The 18,419-nt window shown below is 31.0% G+C and overlaps 3 long non-coding RNA genes across 3 annotated transcripts; 2 read left to right on the top strand and 1 right to left on the bottom strand.

Moving 5' to 3' along the window:
- The first annotated feature begins 64 nt into the window (after positions 1-64).
- LOC126880326 (uncharacterized) lies at positions 65-1,508 on the top strand. Its single transcript, XR_007696561.1, has 3 exons — positions 65-272; positions 371-639; positions 986-1,508. It is a non-coding gene; the product is annotated as an uncharacterized LOC126880326 (long non-coding RNA).
- A 4,369-nt stretch (positions 1,509-5,877) lies between these two features.
- LOC126880324 (uncharacterized) lies at positions 5,878-9,255 on the bottom strand. The gene is made up of 2 exons (XR_007696559.1): positions 8,844-9,255; positions 5,878-6,162 (listed from the first exon to the last, which is right to left on the bottom strand). It is a non-coding gene; the product is annotated as an uncharacterized LOC126880324 (long non-coding RNA).
- A 4,084-nt stretch (positions 9,256-13,339) lies between these two features.
- On the top strand, positions 13,340-16,456 carry LOC126880328 (uncharacterized). The gene is made up of 2 exons (XR_007696563.1): positions 13,340-13,966; positions 16,139-16,456. It is a non-coding gene; the product is annotated as an uncharacterized LOC126880328 (long non-coding RNA).
- Positions 16,457-18,419: the final 1,963 nt, after the last annotated feature.

Here is an 18,419-nt window from a genome sequence, read left to right as displayed (position 1 = left end):
ACTGAACTGAAGATAGCTAACTAACCTAAAAAATCAAACTGCTAGTCCTATGCCAATTAGGCAATCCAAACCACGTGACCTCTGGTTGGCACACAAACTAACAAAGAGGTTATGTTTGCATCTATTTTTCAATGATTTTTCATTGTTTATCGTCGTATTTTGGATTCATTTGGATTTCGTTTCCTGTTTTTGTGAACTTTATAAACTTTACCACAATGCAAACTGATTATTTAAGGAAATTATTATTGGAAACTCCAGATGTTGCGAGAAAGGTAGGCGAAACAATTTTTTTTACTGTTCATTTTGCCCCGATATTTATCATTAATGATGAATTTTGCAAGCAATAACATTATTTCTTTTATTGTTCTAGATATTTATTGAAGCTGAAAATAATTGGGGATTTAGATCCATACGCAATTCAGTCAGAATTGGATTTTACAGTAAAGTGCAGTCCATCAAGTTACTATTATAGATATTTATACATATCTGGTGGAATCTGATATGTCACAGTTGCTATTCTAAGCAGCAGATGAAAGCATACAAAAGCCTTCAGGCACATAAATATTTTACAGCTGGATTTGTTTTGAATGGAGTAAAAATTGTTAATGATTTCCTGATTTCCATATTATTGTCGGAAAGGTATGCCTTTATTTTATTTATTCACCATTAAGAAATATATGGATAACAGTATTAGTGTCTTTTGGATAAATTGGTTTTAAATATTAGATTTATTTACGTTTATATATCTGTATGAAACCAGACATATCATCGTCCTAATCTGTAAACTGCGAACTCCATAATTCTCTGAAAATGATTTATTACTGCCATATATTTGAATTACTGTCATGATTGTTCTAAAATTATATTATATGAATGTCTGATTTTAAATAAAATATTCTCAATCATTGTAAAGAACGCAAATACTCTAATAAAAATAAATTTTTGTAGTTGAAGAATTTCCAAAAAAATAAAATATTTTTTTTAGGTGAAGCATTTCCAAAAATCTAATGCTAAACGACTAAATGCTTGGGTGGGGTGATAGCCAGTTCTGATGACATAGCAAATTTACATTGTATGCGTATGGCCGGTAATAGTGAAGTCTGCAGCCATATTGCAGCAATCCTATTTTTAGCTTAGTATGCTCAGGGCAAGACAGACGAAGAAGAACCCAATGTATGTACATATGTTACAGCTACATGGTTTGGAGATAGCAACATATGCATTCTCTGATGAAAAACTAATGAGTTTTGAAACTGTTCAGTCAGAGTGCTTGTTGCGCTCACTAAACGAATTGAAATATAAGATGGCTTTGGCATTGTGTTGCAGCGATATGAAAATGGTTATTCATTTTTAATTATAATGTTCTTCTTCATCATGAGTAATTATGTATTGGTCTTTTAAATGTGTATTTATTTTTGTAATTAGTATCAACTTGTAATGATAATATACATTTATCGTTTAAGGTATGACTATGTTTTGACTCTAAAATAAATGTTTTAAAAATCGAATCCTGCCTCTTTCTGTTAGTAACTACCCATGGATATCACAAATTGTGCTTACTGATAGGTTTGTTCGTAGAACGATCAGCAACTCTTGCCAACCATCAGACACATGTGCATTTGTAGTCTATGAATGCTAACTATTAACTGCACAACGCTAACTGTTAACTGCTCATGCATCTGATGGTTGGCAGCAGTTGCTAATTGTTTGTGTCGTACTATGAACAAACCTATTAGGTCTGGATCCCGTGTACCAAAAAAATTGATTAATAGCAAGCTGAAAATTTGTTAATAGCTTAACGGTGTCCAGTTGGACAAACTTTGATGTATTGTGACACTGGAACAGGGGTAGTTTTAATTGTGAAACAGTTTGGAAACTCAGATTTGGAACTACAAAAACATCCCATATATTTTGTTGGACAGAACATCCAATTGATCTGTTATCCTTTCATTAAATTCTCATGCAAAAATCAGACTGCTATTACTAACCAACATGATTCCTGTAGTTTGACATGGTCTTCGTGTTCTATCATTAAAATGCTCAGTTGGTGATTTTTTCACCAGTCTGGTTTTTGCATGAGAGTTTAATGAATTGGTAGCAAATCAATTGGAAGTTTTATCTGACAAATTACATAAACATTTTCGTAGTTTGACGTTCCAAATTTTTAACCTGTTCCACAGTTAAAACTTCCAGTGTTCCCGTACATCAAAGTTTGTCGGACTAGACACCATTAAGCTATTAATAAATTTTCAGCTTGCTATTAATCAAATTTTTTTTGGTACGCGGGATCCAGGTCTATATGGAATAAATAAATAACAAAACAAATTCCCTGTCAAAACTGCATTTATTTTGAATAGAATGAAAAACAAAATAATATTGTTTTAACAAAATAGGGGATAAATGTTAAAATTTAGTACTATTAATAAAGTTTGTCACATTGGCCTAAAAATGAATGTCACTAGTTACGTTAGTGTCACATATAAATACATAATTGTAATAATATTAATAAAAACCATAATTCCTAGCATGAGTGCGTCCTGTTATTTGACAATTTAGTTAGGTGAGGAAACATAAATGAGTTTCTAATACGGCTTTTCATCGATTACTATACACGGATTATACGGCATATGACAGAAGCTCAAAACAAATGACTGTGAATGAAAAGCCCTATAGAGGGAACACGAAAAAAATTAACATTATCCAATCAGCTCGACTTCCACAGTTCACTACTATACAGATTACAGGCATGTTTTCAGCACTTAAAATCACCACAAACGAAAAGTTTATAAAATAATCAATCTAATGAATGTCTTTAAATACTATATTAAGCTCAAAATCACGACAAAAAACAAATTAAAATTAACATTATTCTGATAAGTTGGACTTCCACAGTTCACTACTATACAAGTCACAGGCATGTTGTCAGCACTCAAAATCACCAAAAACGTAAAGTTTATAAAATAATTAATCTAATGAATGTCTTTAAATACTATATTAAGCTCAAAATCACGACAAAAAACAAATTAAAATTAACATTATTCTGATCAGTTGGACTTGCACAGTTCACTATTATACAAGTGACAGGCATGTTGTCAGCACTCAAAACCACCAAGAACGTAAAGTTTATAAAATAATTAATCTAATGAATGTCTTTAAATACTATATTAGCTCAAAATCAGGACAAAAACAAATTAAAATTAACATTATCCCGATCAGTTGGATTTCCACAGTTCACTAATATACAAGTCACAGGCATGTTGTCAGCACTCAAAATCACCAAAAACGTAAAGTTTATAAAATAATTAATCTAATGAATGTCTTTAAATACTATACTACCTCAAAATCACGACAAAAAACAAATAAGAAAAATCAATAATTACATTGAGTTTAGGTTAAGAACAGTTTTGTGTGCCAACCAAAGATCACGTGATTTAACTTTGACAGGTCGATGGATTCCCTAATAGGGCTTTTTAGAGGACCGCCTAAAAGGAGGACTTCGCAGATCGTGCCGTGACGTCACCACCCACATGTGATTTGTGCTGTTGCTGTTTGATTGGGTGCGTTCGGACGACCACAGCGGCTGGACAGCTGAGCCAGTAGTAGCTGTCAGACGTCACCGCTGGAAGCCAGCCGCTGAGAGATTTACTAAGCTTTCCCTATCACGGCTGGATACAACCACTCAGCCGATTTCTGCTGACCGCCAGCCGCTATGGTCGTCCGAACGCACCCATTTGGTATAACATAACATAACCTAAGAAATTATTTTTTGGCAGTCTGCTGTTGATTCGTATTTTAATAATTATTGTGGGTTTCTTTCCTAAAAAATAAAGGAAAATGGGAGTGTTTTGCCGTGAGTGTAATAAGGAGTTTCAGACTCAATCGGCACAATAGAAACATGCATACAAAGTATGCAAACTATATAGAATATGAAACTCCTCAAAGATATTGCTGCAAGGAATGTAACTTTTTTTTCAATTTTAATAAAGACATGTGCTCATTTATTGGAGAAACACGACCATGTTACAGAATTAGTGAATCTTCAGTTTAAAGACTTAGTTTTAGCTAAACTCAGTAAATTGTATTTGTTATTGTTATTAAATAACAATAACAAGATTACAATTTACTATTTTTCTGACTCTATGTAAGCTTTGTCTAGAAAATTGTAAAATTTTCAGTAACAATAAAGCACATTTCAATTCTATTATATAATAAATTATTTTCTTTCACGTTTTTGTTTTATTCTACATAATCTCTCGTTAATGTAACTCTGCAAAATTTCTTCATGATAATTTGAAAAAAAATATTTTTTTGACAAATTCAAATGTCGCTTTTCAATCTATTCAATCAGAAATAGCGACCCTAACTGAAAATAAGCTCACTTTCGACTTTATGTTTGTCCCATCGCATTCGGGTATACAAGGAAATAACAGAAGCAGATCAACTAGCTGTTTACTGGAAAGTGCAAGCAAGGGACAGAACAGAATGGCGTAGAACGCTTGAGAAGATCGAGGCTCTTTAAGGGCTGTAACACCAAGATGATGATGATCAACTAGCCTGCTCGACATCCTTCTGCCAGGACTCCATTCATATTAACGAGGTTTCTACTTATGATTTGAAGTCAGAAATAAAATGTAATGGGTTAAGTGCGTGGCAAAATAAGCGGAGTACACCATAAAACAAACTCAAAGAAATTAAACAATTAGTGAAACCGTGGCTTCGGCCAACAGCAGATAGACCCGACCAAGTGAAAATAACACATTTGCGGCTGGGACACAGTAACTTAACCCATAAGCACCTATTTACGCGAACTGTGCGACCAATATGCGAAAATTGCCAAACAAAGCTCTCTGTGAAGCATATATTAATTCAGTGCAAAATATATGAACCTACAATAAAAAGCACAATATCCCAAAGTATATAAAGGAAGCCTTAGGAGTAAACATGAATGTAAGTTATATAAAAGACACTAGATTATATTGTCAGCTATTGTAACTTTACCTGTATTATGTTTTTATGTCGCTAATATCCCTTGTGGTTGCAGCGTAAAATAAATAAAAAGAATATTTGTTTCTATAGAGTAATACTAAGATTACTTAAAATATCTTCAATTTGTGTAAACTGTTTATCTTGGCCTTTCTAAAAATTCTTAAGCATAAATTATATGTTGTTTTGTTTTTATTAAATGTAATTTTTTGAGCAGCGTTATCAAATATTAAATTAGATGTTGGATCATAATTTGAGAATACAAATGTATAGTATGTAGCTAGAATGTCAGATTATAGATGCTCATGATTCTCAAAAATGTACCTTGTAAAAAAAGGATACAAAAAAATACAAAGTTATAAAACAATAAACATCTAAAACATGTACTCGATGTATAATAAAATTCTCAAAATTTTCAATAAATATATAGAATATGGGAAGACTGACAATTTCGTGATGCTTCCTGGATATGTTTTAAATACTTTAAAATAATACTTTTATACATATTTTTTGTGCGAAATATAAATAATTCTGTATTATTGCTGTTTAAATTCAAATCGTAGTAATGGGCAAATGGTAGTAATGGTAACAAATATCTGTTACTTGGACAGTCTGATTATCTACTAATGCTATTTTTAATGAGTTCACTAAACCATCCAAACTATCCACAAATACATCCTTTTTGTATATGGAAGAAGAGGTTTTGTATTTTAGCCAATGTAAGTGGAACACACTTGAACTGATTCAATTGTTATATCGCACAGAAATAATCCATATCATACACAGAGAGAGAGAGAGGGAGAGATCAAAATGAAGATAATTTTGGAGATGTTTTCTAATCTTATAGAATATTTTTGTGTTATGGGACATGGGGAAATAGAAAAATGATTAATATACACCTATGATATTTTTTATTATTTATTTATTTGTCATTTGCAGTTTAATTTTTAAATTGAATAAATCCACTTCTTATCTGTGTCTCCCTTCTACCCTTTTATCTGGCATACTTCTGTTGTGCCCTTTCCTCATCTTTTTCTATGTGAAGTTGTTGAGCTATGTTAAATAATGGCTTTGTTCTTTCTTGCATTATCTACTTTATTTTATTATTGGTAGTTTCCTTCTGGAAATTGCTTTTTTTTTCTTAAAGAATGCGGGATTCCATCTACATGATTGCAATATCTGTAATTACATTTTTTATTTAGAATAAATTCAGACATAATTATATGAGAAAGGTAGGTAATAACAAATATTAAAATTAGATTTTATTCCCGTTATTGGATTCTTCAATTTTGCCACATTAATTATACAGAGTGTAACGAAAATACAGGTCATAAATTAAATCGCATATTCTAGGACCAAAAATAGTTTGAATGTAACTAGCTTAGCTTAGTACAAATATGCACATAAAAACAGTTACGGCCCTTTGAAGTTACAAAACGAAAATCGATTTTTTCGAATATATCGAAAACTATTAGAGATTTTTTATTGAAAATGGACATGTGACATTCTTATGGCAGGAAAATCTTAAAATCTCAAATTATAGTGAAATTTGTGCACCCCATAAAAATTTTATGGGGGTTTTGTTCCCTTAAACTCCCCCAAACTTTTGTGTATGTTCCAATTAAATTATTGTGGTACCATATTAGTTAAATTCAATATTTTTAAAACTTTCTTTTTTTGATAAATCAGTTTTTATCGAGTTGCGGCTTCTTTTTTAATATGTTTACATAAAAACTTTATGGGGGTTTGGTTCCTTTAAACCCCCCAAATGTTTGTGTACAGTAGGAAAAATGAAAGAATACCCATGAATGAACATGTAAAACACGCTGTATTTTCCTGTCACCGTGTCACACAAAAAATTGGCCAGCGCAAGTACTTGTAATAATCAGTGCTGTTTTTGTAACAATATAAGGTTCCGGTACGCAATGGTCCGGTACGCTAAGGTTCCGGTACGCAATGTTCCTGGGGGTCTGGGGATTCTTCATAAGGGGGGTCCACTCCCGGGAAAACTTTTTAAATTTATCCTCAATAATGGCGTTTTAAAGCTATTTGGGAGCAAGGGAAAAATTCAAGAATTTGTCTATAATTTTGTTGATTTTTTTATTTTTTGTACCAAGAGGTACCAGTACGGCGTACCGGCGTGTACCGTCACAAAAACAGCACTGGTAATAATTATTGTTACATGTACTTGCATTGGACAATTTTCTTTGTGACAGGGTGACAGGAAAATACAGCATGTTTTATATGTTAGTTCATGGGTATTCTTTCATTTTTCCTACTGTATGTTCCAATTAAACTATTACTGCGGTACCATTAGTTGAACACAGTGTTTTTAAAACTTGTTTGCCTCTTTGTATTTTTTCAATAAGGCACCTTTTATCGAGATATGGCTTCGTTTTTAATATGGTTCAAAATATACCTAAAAATGTAAATCATAAATAAATTTTCATATTATTACCAAGTCTCCATAATCGTACTTAACCATATACAAATATGTCAAAATTATTTGTTTTCTGAACGTCTGCACTTAACTTACTGTGTACCGGTAGCTTTATAGCCTATTAGAGTGTTTTATGTTTTTGCGATTTCCCAAATTACTAGGTTTTGCACTTTTGATGTCAAATATCTCTGGATCCTTAGATGATAGAAGGTCCAAATTTTTACAGTAGTTGTAGATGGACAATATCAAGTGCTGCGTAAAGTTTTATTGCAAAATGTACAAAAACAAGTAAAATAAAAAATAAAATCTAAACTTTTTTGGGTTTTTTTGTACGAGTATTTTAAAAAATTTTAAAATAAAATTTTCTTTCACTCCAACTTTACAAAAATTTACGCCGCACTAAAATGTAGTTTCAAAATAAAAAAAGAATTAGGTCTCTAAGTGCTTTAGTTACAGATATATGTGACATATTGTTAACATTGTCGTTAAATGGGACTTTGGGTGCCCTTAAGATACTACTGCCATAAGAATGCCACATATCCATTTTCAATAAAAAATCTCTAATAGTTTTCGATATATTGGAAAAAATTGATTTTCATTTTGTAACTTCAAATGGCTGTAACTTTTTTTATGTGCACATTTATAGTAAGATAAGTTAGGTTCATATTAAATTTATGACGTGTATTTTTGTTACACCCTGTACAATATTAAAAAATTATTGTCTTTTGATATAACTAATTGGTTTAGTCCTAGCCTACTATTCAATATAGGTACCAATAATTGGATTGGATTATATTTATATAATATAGTACGAAAAATGAAAGATTACCCATGAGCGATCGATCATAAACACATCTTTTCTATGTTCCAGAAAATAATGAACTAGTACCAATACTATAAGGACTGCTTATAAGTATTACATGTACTTACTTTGGCCATTTTTTTTGTGACAGGGTGACAGAAAAATACAGCGTGTTTTATATGTTCGTTCATGGGTAATCTTTCATTTTTACTACTGCAGTATTGTAAGGCTTTCAAAGTTTTCCCAACATTAACAAATTTTTACATAATTGAATAATAGTCCACTTTTTCTGTTTCATTAGCTATGATCCTATCATGTGTTTATTTAACTTTTCTGTGTCTTGTTATTGATTGATGTATTGGGGGTCTTGTTTACTTACATATAAAAAGTTTTCAACTATGTAGGTAATATAATAGATATATTTATATATATTTATTTAAAACTGATTAACCTCTTGTTCAAACTCTTCAGTAAACTTAGCATTATTTTGTTTTTACTTCTTCACCAATCCATATTTTTGAATGTTTTCTTTTTAAAACAATATTGTTTTCTGATTATTGTGTGTCTACTTCATGATTTTATATAATTATTTTTATTAATTCTGATTTACATACTTACATTTCCTTCTTCCACAATGAAAATAAAATCATCTTGATTATTATTATGTGAATCGATATTTTATAATTTATTAGAAGTTGCAATAAAAATAAACACAAAAATCAGTTTAATTAAATCACCAACATTGCAACATTTGACTTTGACATAATTGGTGACGTTTGACGTCACTCCTCATCTGTTGGTTACGTGTGACGTCACGGCACGATCTGCGAAGTCCTCCTTTTAGGCGCTCCTCTTTTTAGGTCATGTGTCACATCTTAGACAAGGAAAAAAGAGTTTCCTTGTCTAAGTGTCACATAATATTAATATATGACGTTTGTATTATTGTAGATACCAATAACGTATGATGTAGATATATTAATATTATGTGACACATGACAGAAGCTCGAAACAAATGACTGTGAATGAAAAGCCCTATTCTAAATATATAGGGCATTTATATTTGCTGTCAAAATTAAATCAATATGGCGGCTGGGAGGGAAATATAAATACAAGCTTAGTAAAAAGAGATAGATAGACCACCGATCGACTGTTCCCGCGTTACGCTTTTTTGCTCAGCATGCTTTGTCTACGGTTAATGTCTATGAATATACAGTATGGTGCAAATGAAAGGAATAAATTCGTTATTTCGTAAACCGTCGACTTTAAGAAAAAATCCCGAAACCGGTCGATTTTTATTTTTAAATTACGATATTTTAGCGTATATTTCATACTAGTGACGTCATCCATCTGGGCGTGATGACGTAATCGATACTTTTTTAAATGGGAACAGGGGTCGTGTGCTAGCTAATTTGAAAGGTTATTCAATTCTCTATTTAGTAATATAAACTTTTACATAAATATTTATACAAGGTGTCCAAAAAAAAATTAATTAAATTATTTGACAAAAAAAGAAGAATGTATATGTAATGTATTTAACTCAACATATATTTTACTGTTATCCAAAAACAGAAAAAATGTTTATTTTACAAATAAATATTCCTTTTCGATGAAATTCAATGTTCAAGCCAGCTCCCGCCAGCTACCGGCCTCTTGGAACTTTGAACATTTAATTTAAGCAAAAAGCAATGTTTATTTGTGGAACAAACATTTTTTTCTTATTTGTGACAGCAGTAAAATGTATTTTGAATTAAATAAATTACATACATTCTTCTTTTTTTTTGTTAAATAAGTTAATTTGATAATTATTTTTGGACACCCTGTGTAAATAATTATGTAAATGTTAATATTACTGAATAGATAATTGAATAACTTTTCAAATGAGCTAGCACATTACCCCTATTCTCATTTAAAAAATCATCGATTGCGTCATCACGCCCAGATAGATGACGTCACTATTATGCCGTATATGCCAAAATATGTATCATAATTTAAAAATAAAATCGACCTGTTTCGGGATCTTTCCTTAATGTCGCCGGTTTACGAAATATCGAATTTATTCCTTTCATTTGCACCATACTTAATGTTCTCAAAAAGAAGTTTTAAGAAGAAAAAATAATACATCGTAAGGTTTAAAAAACACCCATAAAATTGTAATGTAGCCCTTTTAACTTGAGCAATATTCTCTTAAAAGTGATCGTAATTGTGTAAAACTACGAAGTTTTCAAAAATTACATTTTTTGAAACGTATCATTTGAATTAAATTTTTGAGATTTTTTTTGAATGAAACATCGTTTAGCAAGATGTTTGTAAAGTAAGTGGTACTAAGAGTTTTATAGGTAAAATTGTATTAAGTGCACTTTACATCAACAATAAATTGAACAAGAAATTGACAAAGTTATTCAAGGTCAAATTTGACTTATACAAAACACCCAATTTTGCCGTGAATAAAAAGAAAATAAAGAAATTTGACAAAATAAAACATATCCAATTGTTCTATTTCATCAAATTCCTTCATTTTCTTTTACAAACCCTATATTTTGTACACGTTAAATTTGGCCTTGAATAACTTTGTCAATTTCTTATTCAATTTATTGTTGATGTAAAGTGGACATTAGTTACATTTTTGAACAAAATTCATGTAGTCTCACTTTCCGCCCACACCGTAGTAATGCCCATGTCAAAGAATACTGCCCATGTCGCCCATGTAATGCCCATATATTTTTTTTGTTTTTGTTATAAAAATGAGATAGCTTTAATGTTCTTCCATTTCCAAATTTCTTCCATCAAAATTTAATTTGATCAATTAGTTAAACAATTTATTATATTAAATTCAACGAATATTTAGCATAAACTTATAATCGTTTAATAGGACCATATGAATTACCCAGAACACTAAGGAGAGGCATGTAAAATAGGTCTGTTCCTTTGTTTTTTAGTGTTACACTTTTGAGTGTAAGCATAGCCACCTTTACTTTACAAGCCATGAAGTTGAAACTTGGCAACATCTAAGCGTAGACCGGTTAATTCTGACAGTTCTCATTTATTTTTAAATGTTTTTAAATAATATTCACTGTATTTACAGAAAAACTCAAACATTTTACAATATTTCGTGCTCCAAATTATAAAGAATATTAAAAGGTATGTATTAAGATGATTTTAGTTCAATATAATATATTTTTATATACTATATTTTATAGTATAATATATTTTTATATAAACTTACGTGCATATAGAAATGCGTCCACTTAAAATTTTTGTCATTTTTGATGTCTTATATTTACTAAACCTGTTGGCCGATTCAAGTGATTTTTTTAATATGTTATAGCCTGATTCTTTAACAAAATATGCTGTAATAATATTGTTGCTAAGCAGTTAATTCTAAACCCCAACACTTCACATCAAACCATGTGAGAAATTGTTGTTATAGTTATTTCTAGCGATATTTGTATATAATTTAAAATAAGATATTATTTATTTAAAATAAAGTACTTTACACATATTCTTGTTATTGATTATTTTTTGTATAATAATAATAATATATTAAAACCCAACTATAGACTCTGGTTTTCTTAATAACATTCTGTTTTTTTTATTATTTCGTTTATGTTGGATAATAAAAAAAATTAGCTACTTTAACAACTAGATTTTTGTTCTTTATCAATTCAGGGTGTTTCTAAATAAGTGCGAAAAACTTTAAAGGGAAAGGAACAAAATGCAAAATTTTGACGCCTGTCAAAATTTTCAGTGTATTTTAAATGCAATCATTTTTTTCGAATCCTGAGAAAACTAATAAGTATTTTTGAAAAATTTAAACGCTGAATGAAAGATTACTTTATTACCGAGGGCCGAAAGTCCCTTAGAATGAATGAAAAGTTGTTTTTGAATGACATATTTGAAACTAAAAATCACACTAAATTTTCTTAATTTTTCGCCCCTGTAACTTATTATAATAAACATAGAAGTTTTCAGGGACTTTCGGCCCTCGGTCCTAACGTAATCTTTCATTCTGCGTTTAAATTTTTGAAAAATACTCATTAGTTTTCTTAGGATTCGAAAGAAATTAATCCCATGTATATTCTTGTTATTGGTTTTTTTTTGTATAATAAACGTTACTTACAAGGAAGTACTTTTAATTTTATTTTGTACAAACTTCTAATTAATAATATTTTCTTGTTCGACTCAAAAAATACTATAAATTTTACCAGAATTTCTACTTTAAAATTGTGTTTTCAAAAGCGGTAGTCCGAAAGTCGGACTACGCACGTCATCAATTGCGATGTTGCCTTTTTCTCTTCATGGCTTGTTAAGTAAAGGTGGCTATGGTGTAAGTGTACGAAATTCTATGGACATTTGAGTGTAAAATGACAGCGGATGTGACAGCGGCTCATGACCATGCCCCGGAATCTTATATGAACAAACTGGGGAATTTCCCCCATCACTTTCACTACCGTCAGCTAATAAAGAGAAATGACAGCCTATCTCGCTCACGAAGACTTTAACCAATCATTTATGTTAACGCCATATCTGAATGTCATAAATAAAATAATCAAACGAGGCTTAACTCGGCAATGTCAATTCTATCAAAAGTAATGACAGTTAGTGGAAAAAATTTTCCATTAGTTTACAGTTTTTATTTTTTATTGTATTACCTTTAACGATTTGTTCTTAGTAATTTCAATTTAAGTTGGTTCCTTATCCTTCGTTGATAAAGTGTAGTTTTGTTTTAGTTACTAAACGAAAGAACTTTTGTGTTGTGTTAATAAAAAAACTGAACATGGTTTATTATTGTTGTGTACCGTTGTGTACAAATCATAGAAAAGTTAGAAAAATGCATAGATAGGTAAATAGTAATTAGTTTATAACTGTTTTATCTGAAACAACAAATAAATACACGTACCTATATTTAGAAAAACATTGTCATAACTTTTTTTATATCCCTTTTCCTTACTAAATTTGACAGCAAAAATAACATATTTTTGTAACTTGGGAATTCCGAATAATTTATGAGTATTACTTAGATATTATTTAAATAAAATACTTTAACAAGCTTAGTAAGTTCTGGTATTTTATGTTAATAATATAGGTGAGATTATAAGATATTTTAATTAGTAACGAAAGGGCCCGCAAGAGGCGCTGAACGGATGAAATTAATGCTTGTCCATTTAAATTTCCCGCCAAATGGTGATTAGTTAACACTACGGTCGCAAGTGGCGAAAGGAACCAAATTTTTACAGTGAGTTGCCTATCTATCCGGTAATACTATATTATTAATCTATGGCTCATGACAGCGGACAGTATTAAACGAAAATTATCGGTGTGCCAATCAAGCAAAGGGACAAGGAACTTCCGAATATGGCCTAACTGGGGGCACATAACATAACCTAATCCTTATATTTACATTTGTAAAGAATATCCTGTTTGTTTTTATTGTCGATTGTGCAGCGAAATTGTGTGCAGCAAATCAAATATAAAGTAGTTTATCGCCTACAGAACTGAATTAGTCCATAGCAGTTATCAGTTTTTCTTTCTTGGGAAGCTTATACATGTAACTTGTATTGTTGTAAATTGTGGGAGTAGGGCAGACAGGGAAAAGTCTTATTTTGTACTGTTCCCAAGGCTCCCCATGCAATACATTTAAATGAATTATCCAAACAAAGCCGGGGACAATGGATAAAAGCCACAAGAAGAACAGATATAAGGGAACTAAAATTAAAATATGAAAAGTAAACATTTTATAAGTGGTAAGTTTAATGTAATTCAATTAATAAGGATTTTAAATGTCTACAATAATAATAAAGATGTGATATTCAAGCTTAATTATTAGGAAAGCCAGCCATGTTTCACTTCCATGAAGCAGAGAAGGGAGGTATATAATATACTGTCCCTTTTGTCTTCTCACTAATTTCTCTTTTGCTAATGAAACCTGTAGTGAGGGAGTGATATAATCGTGATGTTTTAGCAATTCTGTTGTTCATTTTTTTTTGCATTTTTTGTCTATTATAGTTTATAAATATTCAAAATCATTCATATGTTCTACTAAATTTCCGTCTAGGTTTATATGGATTTCTTTCAGTGTCTTGGAAATAAGTAAAGTTTTAGTCTTTGCTAATTTTATTTTCATTCCTTTGTCTGCAAGTTCTCTCGTCTATAAATTTAGGTTGCTTTGTAAAGATTTCTCTGAACTTGGTATCAATGCAATGTCATCTGCAGATACACATTTACTCAGAGTTATACTTTTTAATCAATGGTAACCTAAATCTAATTTTCGGGACTCTACTGCATTTTTTTTATTGGTTCATTCATATATATAATATAATGAATAGCAGTGAGCTTAAAACTCCACCTTGCCTTACTCCTTGTGTATTAGCAAATTTGTTTGATTCACAGTTTAATGCTCGCACAATGTTCCAGTACATAAATTTTACTTGCATCAATTAGTTCTCCTCCAACATCGAACAGTTCAAGCCCTTTCCAAATGTGATGTCCGGGTACCTTGTCAAAGGCTTTTTCCATTGTCTTATAGTAAAGATATGATCTTGGACACTGTGCCCGGTCAGAAACCTTTTTGTGCATCGTCTAGTTGATGTTCCACTTTCTTTCTCAGTCTCATCTCCAGTGTTCATTCATAAATCTTAGCCAGTACACTTAGCATGAAAATACCTCGATAATTTGAACATTACTTTTTTACCTCCCTTCTTTACCAGAAGAGCCATTACTGCTGTTGCCCAATCTTCTGGGATGCGTTTCTGTTTCCAAATTGTTATCAGTAATTTGTGTAAGTAGTGTAATGCAGATTCCCCCATATATTTCAACAATCGTGTTTTGATATTATCTATTCCTGCCACTACCATTTTTCATTTTTGCAATGGCTTCCGTTAATTCTTCCATTGTTATTTCATTACTCAACTCTTTGGAATATTTACTCCATCTATTAATTATATCTTGTGGTTGGGTAAGTGTTTCTCCATTTTATTTTTTTTTATTTGCACGACAGTACTACCTGATTTACCTCTCATTTTTTCAGACCTTAATAGAACAATTTTTGGTTTGTCCTACTACTGTCTTGCTCCATCTTTTCTCCAAATCTCTCCCACTGTTCCAATTTAGCTTTTTTAACTTTTTCTTTCACAAGCTTCCTTGCTTATTAACTGTTATTTTCTAGATAAGCTCTCCATGGTACTTTCTTTTCTTTCACAGCTATTTTTATCTCTTCGCTCCACCAACTAGTCCTTTTTTTTTGACTACTTTTATTCAATAAAAATATTAAAATACTCTTGTGATAGTGAAGAGACAGTTTATGTTTCCTTTCGATCCAGAGGCGATACACAATCTTCAGACAGTTGTTTCTGCCTTACGGCGTCCCCAGTGGAGCTGCCTGCACACCTCTGAATCAAAACGAAATCAAATTGTCTATTTAAGTGGAATTTCAAAAATAGTTATCTACTATTAGGATGCTTCAGCGATATCTCTTAAAGAAAAGAGAAAAGTCCCAGATACAAAATTCACTATTAAAATAGTAAATAATTATTTAAATCTGAAACTTTTCTTATTGGAACCCCTTTCTGGTACATCCTTAATCTCTTTTTGACTTTTACAATTTCGGACTTTGAATTATCTTTCTGATCTTTTTTCTAGATTAATGAAAGCAGAATGTAACTGTATACTGCAGAGTCCTTTTCCCTTTCTTTATTCATCATCTCTTGTCTTATAAATTGTAAAAGTCAGAGATTAAGGATGTTACCAGAAAGAAGTTCCAATAAGAAAAGTGTCAGATATAAATAATTATTTACTATTTTTATTTTAATAGTGAATTTTATATCTGGGACTTTTCTTTATTCTTGTGATACTTTCCACATTTTTATGATTTTTTTATGGTACACAATGTAGAATTTTTATTTATGTCTTTGTTTTAGGAACAACCACCAGATGTTTAAAAGGTATAAAAAGAAGAAACTGCTGGAATTTCAAAACAAATGTGTTTGACTAGTAAAGATTTGGATAAATAACAGGAGTTACTTTGGGCTATAGCTACGTGCAGATTTATTTCCTTGTGGCTTCCTATGTTAATTCTTATTAATTATACACTTAAATATGTTTTTAGTCTCAGGAAGATTTTATATTTGATTATTTTTGAATAAACATTATTATTATTATTACCTTAATTTCCATTAAATAAATTAACTGTAATCAATAAAGTAATCGTTTAATTGTTAATAAATTATCAAGTATGATTCCCAAATATTTTATTTGTTTGACACCTTCTATGGGCTGATTGTGAGATTATAGTTAAGGTACCAAGGGTATTATAAGGATAATAAAACTTGAGGTCAATGGTGTATATACTGAGGGCCTTTGGCCTGAGGGATATAAGTTGACTGAAAGCGATATTATCGTTAATACCCGTGGTGCCTTCAACATTTAATGTCCGACTAAATTATTTTTTATAGGCAAAAAATTGAAGGAATTTTGAATTAATTAGTTTTCAAATAAGTACATTTACCAGCAATAGTCGTACGTAATTGTGGTAACCATAGTTTTACTTGGGTTGTTATTTGTCAACTTGACAGTATTTAACTAGTTATTTAAATTTAATACCCTAGGGCGTAATTTTTCAAAATAATGCCCTAGAGCCTAGGGCATTATATCATACTTAACTGACTTCGAAATCATGTCATTATTTATCAAACTGACTTCAAAATCATGTCATTATTTGTCAAATAATATACCAGTCGGACATTAATATTATTACAGTAGAACCTCGATTATCTGTCAGGGCACCGGACCAAGGGTATGACGGATAATCGAAAAGACGGTTAACAGAACATTAAAAAAAAATAAAAATTCATAGTACAACTCTCAAATTTCATTTGTATGGTTTGTTTGACAATATAAGAGGGATTTGTGTTCATACAATCGAATCAATTTAAAATATTCTGAAATTTGTGTTTGTTTTACTGCTGCTTCATATTTTGCGACGGCTGAATTTCTTAATCGGCATAAGGCATAAGATCATGCAATCTACTTTATTGGCTTCTTCTTGTTGAGAATACCACCCGATGAATTATTGCATATGCGATGCAGCTTCTCTAGATTATTTACGCAAATCTTTGTCAGTTACAATAGGTTCATCAATATAGCTACAGTCAAGCTTCCTTGTGTCCAAGCATCAATATAGCTACTGTGTCAGCTTCCGAATAGGTTTGGTCCGCCTTTGTTGCCATTTCAATGAGTTCTTTATCTGTCAGCAATGGATAGCCGTTTGTGTCCTCATCACAAATCAAATTACCTTTTTTTTTATTTTTTTGCATTTAAATGATTGCTAATGTATAACTCAATACAACTTCTGTATGTACCCTGACGGTTAACAGAGGTGATGGTTAATGGAGAGACGGATAATCAAGGTTTCACTGTACATGATTTCAAAGTAAGTTATATTATAATGCCCTAGGGCGTTATTTTTCAATATTTATTTTGAAAAATAATGCCCTAGCTAGGGTATTAAATTCAAATAACTAGTTAAATACTGTCGAGTTGACACAATTACGTTACAACTGTTGCTGGTAAATGTACTTATTTAAAAACTAATTAATTCAAAATTCCTTAAATTTTTTTGCCTATAAAGAATAATTTAGTCAGACATTAAATGTTGAAGGCACCACGGGTATTAAAGATAATATCGCTTTCAGTGAATGTTTATCCCTTTAGACCCTTTTAACCCTTAAGATTGCTATCTAAAAAAAATACCAAGAAACTTTACAGAATCAACGATACTGATCTGGCTGTTATTAACACATTCACAGACACACTTTAGATGTAGACACATCTTATGGAGTAAGTGGCTTCATATGCAGTTGTGTCTGTGAATGTGTTAAGAGGTAAAGATTGACGAGCTCCTGTATAGGATAATGCTACTGTTTTATGTTAAAAAAAGGTAAATTAGAATCGGACCAGGTTTTTATTGTGAGTAGATCAGAAGGTATAGTAGCAATATTTGAGTTGCTCCAAGTAATACTGGTATGATCAGCAAAAAGAAAATTTTTTCCATTAATTTTTAAACTAGGGATGTCATTAATAAACGTAAGGAAAAGTAGAGGACCTGATACTGAACCTTGTGGTTTGTAGAGGACCCCACATACAATATTTTGGAGACTAAAGTCTGTATTATTTGCTCTAACCAGTTGTTTCCAACTATCC

The sequence above is a fragment of the Diabrotica virgifera genome, chromosome 2 (assembly GCF_917563875.1).
Source record: "Diabrotica virgifera virgifera chromosome 2, PGI_DIABVI_V3a".
Taxonomy (NCBI): Eukaryota; Metazoa; Arthropoda; class Insecta; order Coleoptera; family Chrysomelidae; genus Diabrotica; species Diabrotica virgifera.
Note: the sequence above shows the minus strand (reverse complement) of the source record. Positions and strands in the feature narration are given on the sequence as shown.